General features: G+C 40.4%; 1 protein-coding gene across 2 annotated transcripts in view; it reads left to right on the top strand.

Moving 5' to 3' along the window:
* The window catches only part of GRM8 (glutamate metabotropic receptor 8), a 1775795-nt gene that overhangs the window by 1245597 nt on the left and 514689 nt on the right, over nucleotides 1-15509 (top strand). The window lies entirely within an intron of this gene.

Below are 15509 nucleotides of genomic sequence, written 5' to 3'. Positions count from 1 at the left end.
TGCTTACAGACTGCGCAATAATGCTTATAAAGAAAAGAACACCTTACCAACAGTTAAGCATGGTGGAGGATCCATAGTGCTGTGGGGTTGCTTTGCTGCATCTGGTACTGGAGGCCTTGACCGTATCACAGGAACCCCACGCCACGTATTACGAGGAACCCCACGCCAATTTTTTTTTTAATAAATCCTTTATTTTAACACTAAATGACAAGTACAGTAATCAACACTATCACTGTACTTCTTATATATGTGACTGACATGTTTCTATGTATCTAATCTATGTGTGATGCTCTATTCTTTCTATTCTAAATTGTCGGGTACCGAAGCTGAATTGCCGGCCGGCTTTTTTAAAGAGACGGTGCATGAAAACACTATTATTTTTTTTAATAAATCCTTTAACACTAAATGACAAGTACAGTAAGCAACACTGTCACTGTACTTCGTATATATGTGACTGACATGTTTCTATCTATCTAATCTATGTGTGATGCTCTATTCTTTCTGTTCTAAATTGTTGGGTACCGGTGTATGCCGCTGCTGAACTGCCGGCCGGCTTTTTTAAAGAGACAGTGCATGAAAACACTATTATTTTTTTTAATAAATCCTTTAACACTAAATGACAAGTACAGTAAGCTGAGCGCTGCCATCCAGCTTGTCATCCTTCAGAGACACTGCAGAGCGCAGGCATTATGGGAACTTCCGATTCCGGTATTCGATATTCCAAAAGTATCGGAACTCAGTATCGGAACTCCGATACCACGAATATCGGTCGATACCCGATATTTCAGTATCGGAATGCTCAACACTAATCATGAGTCCTCCGGAAAGATAATGACCCAAAGCACACATCCAAAAATACACAGGAATTGTTGAAAAAGAAAAAATGGACTGTTTTAAAATGGCCAGCAATGAGTCCTGACCTCAATCCCATTGAAAATCTTTGGGGTGATGTGAAATCTTCCATTGGGAAAAAGAACCCTGCAAACATTCAAGAGTTTGAACAAACTGCAAAGGAAAAGTGGGAGAAAATTCCAGCTGAGAGGTGCAAGAAGCTTATAGATGAATACGCTTGAAGGCTGTCATCAATGCCAAAGGGTGTGCAACCAAGTATTAATTAGGGGTGCCTTTATTGCTGCACATGCTGTTTATTCAGTTTCTTCTTTGAAATTGCAGCATGTAAGTTGAAAAACAATGTTTTATTGTTGTATTATTTTGGACCACTAATTAAAAAATCCTGAGGATATAACTTTGGTACATTTCCATTTATTTCTGAAAATATTGTACTGTCTAATAAAAAAATTAAGGGGTGCCAATAATGGTGAGCAGCATTGTATGTGTTTATAAATTTTTTTTTTCTTGTTCTAGATTTTGATAAGACCAAATTAATAAATTAAATACATAAATAACTGTTTTGTAGAGTGAGCCATCTCTTCTATTTCTACCTCCTTTTCCATAGTGATAATGCATTTGAAGCAATACATGTGGGAGATAGATCATGTGGAATTTGGATGGGATAAGTCAGAATCCACCCTAACTTCTGTATCTTCAGTAGGCAACAGACTATAAACACTGCCACACATCTTTTTCCAAATACAGTGAGGACCAAGAATAGAAGCATCTCTATTTTCATGCAATTTTACCATACTTTTGAAATGCAGTACTTTACCTCATGTTTTTTTTACATGTGAAACATATTTTATTTCTGTGCTTCACTTGCATCCCGTGACCACCTTACAAAAACCACTTGTGGTTTTTCAAGTGCGGTCTAACTGCCCGTCAATTAATACCTGAAAATATATCATCATGAGCTGTAAGAAAGTTTTGTAACTGGCCAAAAATGTACTTTTTTCCACTTTATTTTTGAGCTTAGTATTAGTTTCATGTGGTCTTTAATTAAAAAAGTAATGGTATTTCTGCTCACTAAACAATGTCTAAAACAGTTTGAGCTGAGAAAATAAAGCTTTAATGTCAAAATCAACTTACCACTTACAAAGGCAGATAATATATGGAAAAAATTCATGGCAAATGTATTGTTCTTCAAAACATTACACAATCATTTTACTAGTTAATTGCTTGTTACTGGAGAAGGAAATTGGTGTAATTATTTTTGCTAATTGACTTGCCTCAATAACAGTGGCCTTCTCTCTATCAAACTACTTGATATCTACTCAACTAGCTTGATTTCCCTAAGTGAAGTATTATTGAATTAAAAGTCATCGTAATGCTGTCATTTATGAAATAATGTCTTAATGAAATAAGTGCTGAGCCAAATTATGATGGCTTATAGGCAGTATAGATGAACATTTGCAGAGAAACATAAAATTAATAAACCATAAAACTACGAAGTGTTAAAATATTCATTGTAACTAGTTATTTAATTCAGTAGTTTTGGACAATTAGAACATTTAATACAACAAATGAAATGCCCAACTTACTTAAAAATGTAGTATTAGGAGATGCAAGAAATTGCTGCACCATGATTAACCACTTCGCGCCAGAGCCTGTTTTTGCCTTCATGACCGGGCCAATTTTTTCAATTCTGACCACTGTCAATTTATGAAGTAATTACTCTGGAACGCTTCAACGTATTCGCCTGATTCTGAGACTGTTTTTTCGTGACATATTGTACTTCATGATAGTGGTAAAATTTCTTCTATATCACTTGCGTTTATTTGTGAAAAAATCGGAGATTTGGCGAAAATTTTGAAAATTTAGCAATTTTCAAACTTTGAATTTTTATGCCCTTAAATCAGAGAGATATGTCACACAAAATAGTTAACAAATAACATTTCCCACATGTCTACTTTACATCAGCACAATTTTGGAACCAAAATTTTTTTTTGTTAGGAAGCTATAAGGGTTAAAAGTTGACCAGCGATTTCTCATTTTTCCAACAAAATTTGCAAAAACATTTTTTAGGGACCACATCATATTTGAAGTCACTGTGAGGGGTCTTTATGACAGAAAATACCCCAAAGTGACACCATTCTAAAAACTGCACCCCTCAAGGTGCTCAAAACCACATTCAAGAAGTTTATTAACCCTTCAGGTGTTTCACGGGAATTTTTGGAACGTGGAAGAAAACAATGAACATTTAGCTTTTTTTCACAAAAATGTTACTTTAGACCCAATTTTTTTATTTTTACAAGGGTAACAGGAAAAAAAGGGAATACACAATTTGTAGTGCAATTTCTCATGAGCGCTATGATACCCCATATGTGAGGGAAAAGCACTGTTTGGGCGCACTGCAGAGTTTGGAAGGGAAGGAGACCATTAGACTTTTTGAATGTAAAATTTGTTTGAAAAATTAGCGGACGCCATGTTGCGTTTGGAGAGCCCCTGATGTGCCTAAATAGTGGAAACCCCCCACAAGTGACACCATTTTGGAAACTAGACCCCTTAGGGAACTTATCTAGATGTGTGGTGAGCACCTTGAACCCCAAGGTGCTTCACAGAAGTTTATAATATTGAGCTGTAAAAATAAAATTTTCTCATTTTTCCACAAAAACGTTTTTCATCCCTTAATTTTGCATTATCATAAGGGTAATAGGATAAATTGCACCATGAAATTTGTTGTGCCATTTCTCCTGAACACTCCGATACCCCATATGTGGAGGCAAACCACTGTTTGGGCGCACGGCAGGGTTTGAAAGGGAAGGAGCGCCATTTGACTTTTTGAATGTAAAATTTGTTTGAATAATTAGCGGACGCCATGTTGCATTTGGGGAGCCCCTGATGTGCCTAAACAGTGAAAACCCCCCACAAGTGACACCATTCTGGAAACTAGACCCCTTAGGGAACTTATCTAGATGTGTGGTGAGCACCTTGAACCCCAAGGTGCTTCACAGAAGTTTATAATATTGAGCTGTAAAAATAAAATGTTCACATTTTTCCCACAAAAACGTTTTTCATCCCTTAATTTTGCATTATCATAAGGGTAATAGGATAAATTGCACCATGAAATTTATTGTGCAATTTCTCCTGAACACGCCGATACCCCATATGTGGAGGCAAACCACTGTTTGGGCGCACGCAGGGTTTTAAAGGGAAGGAGTGCCATTTGACTTTTTGAATGTAAAATTTGTTTGAATAATTAGCGGATGCCATGTTGCATTTGGGGAGCCACTGATGTGCCTAAACAGTGAAACCCCCCCACAAGTGACATCATTTTGGAAACTAGACCCCTTAGGGAACTTATCTAGATGTGTGGTGAGCACCTTGAACCCCAAGGTGATTCACAGAAGTTTATAATATTGAGCTGTAAAAATAAAATTTTCACATTTTCCCACAAAAAAGTTTTTCATCCCTTAATTTTGCATTATCATAAGGGTAATAGGATAGATTTCACCATGAAATTTGTTGTGCAATTTCTCCTGAACATGCCGATACCCCATATGTGGAGGCAAACCACTGTTTGGGCGCACGGCAGGGTTTGAAAGGGAAGGAGCGCCATTTGACTTTTTGAATGTAAAATTTGTTTGAATAATTAGCAGACGCCATGTTGCATTTCGGGGGCCCCTATTGTGCCTAAACAGTGGAAACCCCCCACAAGTGCCACCATTTTGGAAACTAGACCCCTTAGGGAACTTATCTAGATGTGTGGTGAGCACCTTGCACCCCCAGGTGCTTCACAGAAGTTTATAATATTGAGCTGTAAAAATAAAATTTTCACATATTTCCCACAAAAAAATGTTTTTCATTTCCTAATTTTGCATTAAATTTGTTGTGAAATTTCTCCTGTGTATGCCGATACCCCATATGTGGCGGAAAACCACTGCCTTGGTGTACGGCAGGGTTTGGAAGAGAAAGGAGCTCTATGTTGGCTGGGATAGGTTGCAGACACCATGTCACATTTGAAGAGTCGCTGACATGCCGAAACAGCAGAAACCCCACAAGTGACCCCATTTTGTAAACTACACCTCTCAAGGAATTCATCTAGGGAAGTAGTGAGTATTTTTAAATTTTTAAATTTATGCCATTGGGCAGTGAAAAAAGCATAATTATATTTTTACCACAAAAAGTGTTTTACCCACAGATTTTACATTTTCACACAGGGCAATGGGTAAAAATGGTGCCGAAATGTGTCACACAATTTCTTCTAAAAGTGGCAATACCCCATATGTGGCTGTATCGTACCGTTTAGCCATACGGCGAGATCTGGGGGGGACAGAGCGCTATTTGACAATTGGAGAACAAATTATTGTAGAATAGGCATTTGTATTTGGGAGCACAAAATTTTCTGAATTTCTTTTGGGGGGCAAGGGCCATTTCGCTTTTCCAGAGCCTTTCTGCTACCAGTAACTTGGAAGTCCCTTATATTTTAACAGATGACAGACCTGAGTGGGGACTAGCTTTTTTTGAGGACTGAGTTGAAGCTTTTATTGGGAACATTTTACGTAACATTTATCCGGCGCTCTAGGCTGAGCACTTACATCGGAGTTTCCATCTTAATTTCCAAGTGATGTAATTCAGATGAAACCCCTGCTGGATCCATTCACTGTAATGAGGCAACAGAGTTACTCTGGACTCCGTCTGGCCTCTATTTAGCGGTGTCCTTTTTTTCAGAAGTGCACAAAACTGTGGCCAACCGCACTTTTATGCACGCCTAAAACAAATGACACATTGGGATCACAGGCCAGACGGCATCCACAGTGCCTATATCTGCCTCATTACAGGGAATCTTCCGTCATGGGTTCCGTCTGAATCACGTATTTCAGAGATTCACATGGAAATTCTGGTGTAAGCGCTCAGCGCAGAGCGCAGGATAAATGTGGGCAGAGCCTTACTGCGATCTTTGGGAGACATAATAGACAAATCAGTAGCAGGTGAAGTATTGGTTTTATTTATTTTTTACACCATTCCTCGCGTGATATAACTGATTAGATTACTTTATTCTTCGGGTCGGTACGATTACAGAGATACCAGATTTATATAGGGTTTTTATGACTGACAGCTGTCACACACTAAGAGACGCTTTTTTTTGCAAAATCTAGTTTTTGCATCGCCATATTTTGAGAGCTATAATTTTTCCATATTTCTGCCGACAGAGTCCTGTGATGGCTTGTTTCTTGCGGGACGAGTTGACATTTTTATTGGTACCATTTTTGGGTATGTGACATTTTTTGATCGCTTTCTATTCCATTTTTTGGGAGGTAAAATTAACAAAAACCAACAATTCAGGAATTGTTTTTTGAGTTGTTATTTTATTCCGTTCTGCATGTGATAAAAGTGATCAGGCAGCATTATTCTTTGGGTCATTACGTTTACAGCGATACTACACTTACTGTATATTTTTTTATGTTTTGGTGCTTTTACACAATAAAACAATTTTATAGAAAAAATATTTTTTTGCATCGCTTTATTCTGAGAGCTATAACTTTTTTATTTTTCGGCTGATGGAGCTGTATGGCGGCTTTTTTTTTGCGGAACAAGATGCATTTTCAGTGGTACGATTTTTATTTCCATTTTGCTTTTTGATCGCATTTTTTTCCCCTCTTTGTTTGGCGATATGATGAAAAAGCATAGTTTTTTGCTCCGTTTTTTATTTATTTTTATTACGGTATGCACAGAAGGAGTTAATTAGTGTGACAGTTTTATAGATCGGGTTGTTTCGGACGCCGCGATACCAAATATGTGTACTTTTTTTGTTTTTGCCTAAATATACGGATTTATTGGTTTAATATTTTATTTATTTATTTTTATTTATTTTGTGATTTTTTTTAACAGTTTAAAAACATTTTTTTTACTTTTTTTTACATTTTTACTTAGTCCCTGTATGGGACATTAATTTTTGTTTTTCTAATCACTGATCTCATCCAATGTAATAGACATGTATTACATTGGATGAGATCTATGCTGACTGTTTCACAGTCAGTGTGTCCTGCCAGGCTTCAGCTGCAGGCTGAGCCTAGCAGGACACCATATATGGCAGATCTGGAGGCGGTCATGTGACCTCCAGCTGCCATAACAACGGACTGTCCTGGAAGCTATCAGGGGGCCATCGGAGAGGTAAGTTGACGACCCCCTCTCCTCTCACTATCTTCTATATGCTGCGATCACTATAGATCGCGGCATATAGAAGATAGCAAAGGGTTAACATCATTGGGACCTGATCCAATCAGGTCCCGATGATGTCCCGTGTCAGAGCTATCTCTCTTCACCGGAATCGCAGCGCTTGCAGGACCCTGGGGGTCCTGAGCGCTGCGGGACAACCCACCGTTCTGTGCTCTGCGCAGCGCCGATGTTTATCTACAGTGGGCTGTCGGGAACCGGTTAAGGACAATTCTATATCTGAAATGCGTCGGTTTTGCCTTAATGCATTATTTTTAATGTACCTGGAACTTTTAATCTGTACTAATAAATTGGAGAAATATTAAAACCAAACAGCTGGATACTTTCATTTGCTTTAAATGCTGCACATGCGTCATATGATTATGAATTTTATCAAATGGGTGACATAAATGTTGATAGTTATATGTGACAATACGACTTGTGTACCTATTTATATGTTTTTATGATCCAACTTTATTTCATGTACTAGTATGAATTTTACTATATCTTTAAATTTTAAGATGTCAAAGAATCCTTATGTAAATGAAGCACTCTTTAAAATCACATTATGCAAAATTTCACTAGTGCTGGATATCCATGTAATATATTACATTCACTTTGCTGTACTTCTGTGCTTACAGGTTCTCTTCAACCTCATAGGAAGCTTAAGGCAATAGTCATAAACTCATATTAATGCAAAAGTCAGATTGTTCTGTAGGCTTAATCCCCTGCTCAGAAATGAAAGGATATATGCCTGGGGGGATTTAGGGACTGAAACAATCCCTTTAATGTAAACTGAAATAGAAATATATCCCACCATTTTAATGACTTGCCTGCACGTTATGTAGAAAACACATCACTGCTGTTTATCACCTACACCAGGATAAAATAAAGCTTTTTGTCGTTAGAACTTATCCTATTGAGACTACATGTGTCTCTTTTAAAACAACCAGCTTTATGTTTTATTTATTGATTGTGAGACACTTTACTTTGGGAATTTTTTGCACTTCCTTTTACTTTATTCCTTTCTCTTTTTACACTTTTTAAATATTTTTAAATAAATATTACTTTATAAAATTCACCAAATTTTTATATATTTTGCTCCTAAAATCACTTTTTTATCTTTAACCCATTGGTGTCACAACCAGTTTTAACTTTGGACCAGAATTTTTTTTTTAATTATCTATTTTTGCATTCCAGGGGCCATAACTTTATTTTTTTGGGGCAAAATAGTCATAAGACAGCCTGCTTTCTTTTTCACAATGAGTTATATTTCTCTGTGGCATTATTTTGGAATTCATGTAACAAACTTTTATTAACTCTTGTGATAAAGTCACTGGTAAAGTGCTGGAGGGGAGATATGTTTCTCTGAGGCTGTTGGTGTCAATGAACTAAAAGCATTAAGTTTCCTCCAGCATGTTATTTGTTGAGGGGGGTTAACTCTATAGTAAAAGGGAGTGTTTTTTGTGAATAACTATTGTGAAGTGTGGGAGGTCATTCACCATATCTCCCCGCCTCAGCGTGTGGTCTGGGGGAGTTTAAATACTCAGCCAGCTGAGGCATTCAGAGTTCAATGTCTGGAGAAGTAAGCTCCAGAAGGGAGCTTGTGTTTGAAACTTGTGGAGTTGCTGAACTCTCAGTAGGTGAACCCCTGCTACTCCAAGGACTGTGTTCTATATGTTACCATTTTTTGCTTAGTTTTCCTGTTTTGCCCAGCGGGTTGTGTTTATTTTTACGTACTAAAGGTTGGTTTATGCAGCATTATAATAAATCAACCAAAGATTTAAAGAGTGTCTACCTCGGTGTGAAGCCGAGTGAGCGATCTACCACACTCTCTAAGTGAAGGAATATAAACAAAGCAACAATTATGTCACTGTATTTTTGCATATTTTTGCGTGCTGCTTAAAGTGTTAACTTAACTTTTATTTATTTTTATTATTTATTTTGTGCAATTAATAATAATAAAAAAAAAAAAAACATTTTTGATGGGTTGACATTTTCTGAGAGCCAAAAGTTTTACAACTTTCTATCAGTAAAGCTATATGAGGGCAACCAATGTAGTTTTCAATGGTGCTCTTATCCGGTACATGTGAGTTTTTTATCAACTTTGGGAAGCAAAAACCAAAGAAAACAGCAATTCTATTTCTTACTTTTATTTTTTTTAAAACATCATCTTTATTACATGGGTCGATATGATCATGAGAATAGCAAATTTATTTAGGTTTTTCTTATATTTTGCTACTGTTGCACAAGAAATGATTTTAAATAAAAACTCAGTTTTTTTGGTCAGCATATTCTGACACTCATAACTTTTTTATTTTTCTGTAGATAGAACTATATCATGGCTTGTTTTTTGTGGGCAAAGTTTTGTTTTACTGGTGCCACTTTTTGGTACATGATAATTAATTTATCACTGTTTAATTCTCTTTTCTTGGGGGTAGTAGGCATGTACAAAAAACATTAAATCTGGAATTGTTTTGAAATGTTATTTTTTACAGAGTTCACTGTGCAGTATAATTGACATGTTATTGTTATTCTGCACATCAATATGATTACATTGATACCCAATTTATACCTCTTTTATCTTTTATTACTTAACAAAAAAGGAATAATAATAATAATATTATATTGGCAATAATAATTATATTATAAATTGTTTAACTATTTCCTTTCTACCCTTCTCCTTGCTCCATCTCCCCTTTCCATTTGTTTAACCTATTACTGCCATTCTCAATTTTTGTTTTTGCTTTTGTTTTTTTCTACCCTTTCTTCTAAAAGGCCTACTTTTTTTTTTTCAATCCACATATACACTACTCACAAAAGGTTAGGGATGTTTGGCTTTCGGGTGAAATTTATGGAAAACTTAAAAAGTTCAATAGCAACAGTGATGGGTCTGCCCCAACAAAAAAGTCAATGTCTCAATAACTTGCCATGTGGCCTTGAGCATCAATTACAGCTTGACAACATGCTGTTCGCAAGTCAAGTTATTGTCTGCTGAGGCATGGCATCTCACTCTTCTCGAAGGGTGGCCCTCAGGTCATTGAGGTTCTGGGGTACTGAATTACGAGCCTCTACACTTCGCTGATTCCATAGGTTATGACTTGGATGGAATTCAGGTCTGGAGAAAGTGTGGGCCACTCCAATTGAGGAACTTCAGTCTCCAACATTCGTTCCTTAATGATACAACCTCAATGAGCTGGGGAATTGTCATCATGAAGATGAAATTAGACCTGGGTTTTTGACTGAATTAATGATATTATTCAAGTAGTAGGGGCTTGTCATTGTACCATTCACAAAGTGTAGGGCAGTTCTGTATTAATTAGACACACCTGCCGGCAGTGCAACACCACCACCAAAGGCTCGTCTGGTGACAACAGTGGCTGATGCATAGCGCTCTCATTGATGCTGTTGGTGGCCATCATTTCTGCTTAGCATGAATCGACTTTCATCCATGAAAAGCACGGAGGCCCACTGGTCCCCTGTCCAGCGGAGATGCTCCCTGGCCAATGTAAGATGATAATGCATCTGCCTGGTGGTGTGGTCAGGTACCCTTGCAGGTCATCTAGCACGCAGATCACATTGATGTAAACGGTTTCAAATGGTCTGATGTGACACTTCGGTGCCTCTCACCTCTCTTAAATGTGCATGGAGTTGTGTGGCACCCATCATCCAGTTTCAAAGTGCATTGTTAAAAATGAAGCAGTCATCAGTGTGGGATGTGGTCAAAGGATGTACACTTCACTTTCTTTCTGTGACTCTTCCAGTCTCTCTGTATCTAGGTTGTAACCTGCTAATGACACTCAGTGATGCTCTAAGCTCAGTGGCCACTTCTGTCTGAGAACACTTTGCTTGAAGCCTAGCAATGGCGAGGTACTGTTGATCAATTATTACGTGTTGTCTTGGTTTCATGATGACAAAATTTGAACAGCATGTTGTGGAGGACTGTTTAAATACCAAATCTGATTGAACTCCGAAATATATTGGCTGATTCATGTATCAAGCACCTGTTGTGAATTTTGCCATTAAGCTCCTTGTTAAGTGAGCAGCAAGTTGTGCAAAAAATACTGAAACATTGAACAGTTGGACATGTGCATTCAAAACTTTTGAGAAGGTCAAATTAAGTTCACCTGAAAAGCAGTGCATTTTAGGTTCATCCTGAATTTCACCCGAAAGCCAAATACCCCTAACTTTTTGTGAGTAGTGCATATATGAGGGCTTCATATTTGTGGGACAAGTTGAATTTTTGAATGGTACCATCCATTTTACCACACAATCGGCTGAAAAACAGGAGAAAAATTCAAGTGTGGTGAAATTGCGAGAAAAAAACACAATTTAATTTTGGTTTTTTGATTTTTCATCCTTTGTTATGCGGCAAAACTGACCTGGCTTAATTTTTAATGGTGGAAAAAAATTTGGAAATTTTGTTGGTATCGCCATTTTCTGACATTCATAATGTTTTGCTTTTTGGGTCAATGGAACTATGTGAGGGCTTGTTTTGTTGTAGATAGTTTAATTTATGCCATTTGGGGATAGATATGATGTTTTGATTAGTGTTGAGCCACCCCCGTAGTGTTCGAGTTCGGTTCGGTTCGTCGAACACCCGTGTGTTCGCCGAACTGTTCGTCGAACTGTTCGTCGAACACCTTCGAACACCATTAAAACCAATGGCAGGCAAACAAAAACACATAGAAACACATAGAAAACACCTTCAAAGGTGTCCAAAAGCTGACATACTGCTCAGAAGACATAAATAACACATAGAAAAGTGACAAGTACATATAGTCATGCGAAAAGAAAAGAGGTGGAGGAGAAAAAGGAGGGGAGACACAGATATAGGCATGTCATGCCCTTCTAAAATCCAAAAAGTGAGAAGCCGACACGGCCTGTCCGCTCCTGCCTGTGCCACCTCCGTGTTGCCGGGTTTGTGCCAGAGCCGCGATGAACCCTGACGGCCAGCCCCCTTCTCCCAATACTGGTGCCTGTCCGTTGGTGGGTCGAGCGAGCCCCCCTGTGGTGGAGGCAGCTCTAAGCTTTTTAATTTAAATTGTCTCTCTAATTTGAATGAATACACTTTAAATCCATTTACAAGGATCTATTGGAGGGCAAGTCTCATGCCAGCAGCCGCGTAATTCCAGCTCCAGTAGCGTCCACTAAAGCTGCTGCAGTTAAAAAGCTTTTATAAGGATCGAGCTCGGCTGTCCACCGCAAGGCATCCTACTGCCAGTCCCAGCCCCTATGCCTTGGGGTGCCTCCTGATGCTCTTCACTGAGTATCCCGTGGTCCCGAAGCATTTCCTTTCAGAAAATTAAGTGTCCAAACTACAGGTGGTGTAGCTTGCTTAACATCCGGGATAATCCGCTGACTAGCAGACACTGCTACTAGGCACAAAGTATTTCCTGGGCTAGATGCAGTTAAAAATTTGTAATTAGATACTCTCGTTGGATGCTGAGAAAGCATTCCATAGAGTCTCCTGGCACGCCATATATTATTCTCTTAAAACGTTTGGGGTAGGGGTCTAGGGGACCCTTTTATAGCCAAAATCACGGCCCTGTATCGCAATACGTCACCTAGGCTGAAGATAAATGGAACTGTAGCATCCTGAGGGCTCGGTTGCTACAGAGGTATTGCACCTCACCCAGAGGTGTGATATCTCACTCTCAGGTAAGGATGGAGTGTGGATCAGGACCCGACACCTGCATGCATTACACCACATTGCCGTGGGGAAGGGCGACCAATATGCCCCTGAGATGGGCACGACAGTCCCTGTCCCTGGCTGGAGTGGGGGGAGGGAACACTGAGGAAGGGGAACCCTGTAGTGCAGGAGCAGGGAGGAAGCAGTTCCTGGGTGTATTGAGAAGGGAGTATAAAAGGTGGGCACCATCTTAGTTCAGTGCAGAGAAGTCTGAGCAGAAGTGACAGGGAGCAGGGGCTCTGCATGAGCTCTGCTCCGGAGGCGGGCCTAGTAACAGAGGCCCAGGCCTGGAAGAGGGAGAAGGAAGGAAGAGGAGCGGAGAAGGCTCCAGGAACGAGGAACAAAGGGATCCCAGGGGTGCGGACAGGCGAGTTGCCACCGCACGCCCGAATCCACCTGCGTGGAGGGGTCAGGCCAAAGGGGCAGACCGGTCCCCGAAACTAGTGGAGGCAGGAAACGACCCTCAGCTAGAAACCGGAGGCTGTGACATTTTATGTGGCGCAGCCCCTTGCTACACCCGCTAGGAAGGCACCACATAGGGTCAGGGAAACTGGCGCCAAGTTTACCAAGAGGAGGGCCGAGGCAGCCAGACAGAAGGGTTGGTAAGAAAGGACAGACAAAGGACACACAAAGGGGGTCCTGTGAAGCGCTCCAAAGTTATCTGGGAGTTGTCTGAGCCCCTCACCTGGTGAGCACAGTACGACGTGGGCAGCCGTTACCTGCAGACGTGGTCTGGATAATAAGAACTGTGATTAAAGGCCCTGGACTGCATCACTGACTCCGCGTCGTTACTGCTGCTGCCCTGCACCATCACCCCCATCCTCCGCATACACTGCCCTGAGGCTATACTCCTCCCGTGGGGAGTTATTCTACGCTCTGCTGCACCCACAACACCAGCCTCAACGGTCTGCCCTACAGCGGCGGTTCAATCTAACCGCAATCCACGGGTGGCGTAGTCGGACATTTAAACATCAAAACCACATAAATAGTTCCGCCACTGGTTTGACCGCCCTGAGCCACGGAACCGGGTCGCCGCCACGGAGACTACAATCACCAGCATCCACCAAAAAGGGTCCGGCTCCGGGTGTCCCAAGGCCCAGGGGGCGTGTCAGAACATTTTCATCACCTTTCATAATCACCAATGGGACAAGGCAGGGATGTCCTCTGTCCCCTCTCTTATACATCCTAGTGACGGAGCACCTGCTCTCATCAATTCTCCATAACCCCAATATTAGGTGGATTGAGGTGGGAGGCACCGAGTACAAGTGCTTTCTCTTTGCTGATGATGTCCTAGTATATATCACTCAATCACATATATCCATCCCTGCTGTTATGGCTGAAATAGATCACTTTGTTACATGGTCAAATTTTAAAATCAATGCAGCGAAGTCTGAGGCCCTCGATGTCTCACTCCCCAAATCCATACAGGATTCCGTCCAGTCCAACTTTCCCTTTGACTGGCCCTCACAGGGTATCAAATACTTAGGAATTCCTATTCATAGAGACCTCTCCCATCTATGTTATCTTAATTTTGGGCCCTTTATTGAACAACTCCATACAGACCACGGTTGGCAAGTTAGAACTGTAAGATTCACTACGTGAACCACTGGTTTTTTGTGGAAAAGCACATGTACACTATGTTCCAAATTATTATGCAAAAAGTGTTTAGGAGTGATAAGGGAAGAATTTGTTTGTTTGTCAGTTAAACTCATTGATGGTGATGTGTGTCAGGGCTCTTTATACCACAGTAAGCAATTGCAGACACCTGTGCTAATTAGTTTGGCAGGTGTGTCCAATGAAAGGCAAGACTACTTAAGAAGGCTGTCCCACATTATTAAGCAGCCTACATTTTCTGCCAAAATGGGAAAGAAAAAGGATGTGTCGGCTGCTGAGAAGCAACAAATTGTGGAGTGTTAAGGTCAAGGCATGACTACAATCAACATTGTGCGATGATCAGGATGAAGTGTCTTGGCAATCAAGAAGTATGTAGCTGATTCACAGTACACACGTGTGCGTGCTGATAAGGGCAAATTGAGGACTCTTTCCTACAGGCAATTTCGTCAGGTTAAAAGAGCAGCGGCAAAAAAGCCTTGTCATAGCAGCAGACAAGTTTTTGAAGCTGCTGGTGCCTCCAACGTCCCCCGAACAACAAGATGCAGGGTCCTTCAGAGGTTTGCAGCTGTGCAAACGCCATCCTGTCGACCTCCTCTATCCACTTCACACAAGCAGAAACGGCTCCAGTGGGCCAAACATTACATGAAGACTGATTTCAAAACTGTTTTGTTCACGGATGAGTGCCATGCAACGCTCGATGGTCCAGATGGATGGAGTGGAAGATGGCTGGTTGATGGACACCCCACGCAAACACGGCTACAGCGCCAACAAGGAGGAGGTGAAGTAATGTTGTGGGCTGGAATCATGGGGAGAGAGATTGTCAGCCCCTTTAGGATCCCTGAAGGGGTAAAGATGAACTCCATAATGTATGTGGAGTTTCTCAAACAGCACTTCCTGCCATGGTTCAAGAAGAAGAACCGTGTATTCCACAGCAAGATCATTTTTATGCATGATAATGCACCGTCTCATGCTGCACATAACACATCTGCATCTCTGGCTGCAATGGGCATAAAAGGGGACAAACTTATGGTGTGACCCCCATGCTCTCCTGACCTCTACCCCATTCAGAACCTCTGGAGCATCATCAAAAGGAATGTCTATGATGGCGGGAGGCAGTTCACATCTAAGCAACAGCTCTGGGAGGGTATTCTGT

The sequence above is a fragment of the Phyllobates terribilis genome, unplaced genomic scaffold (assembly GCF_046119375.1).
Source record: "Phyllobates terribilis strain yellow unplaced genomic scaffold, ASM4611937v1 Scaffold_11__3_contigs__length_659146591, whole genome shotgun sequence".
Taxonomy (NCBI): Eukaryota; Metazoa; Chordata; class Amphibia; order Anura; family Dendrobatidae; genus Phyllobates; species Phyllobates terribilis.
The sequence above is the reverse complement of the archived record's forward strand: the minus strand, read 5'-3'. Positions and strand labels throughout refer to the sequence as shown.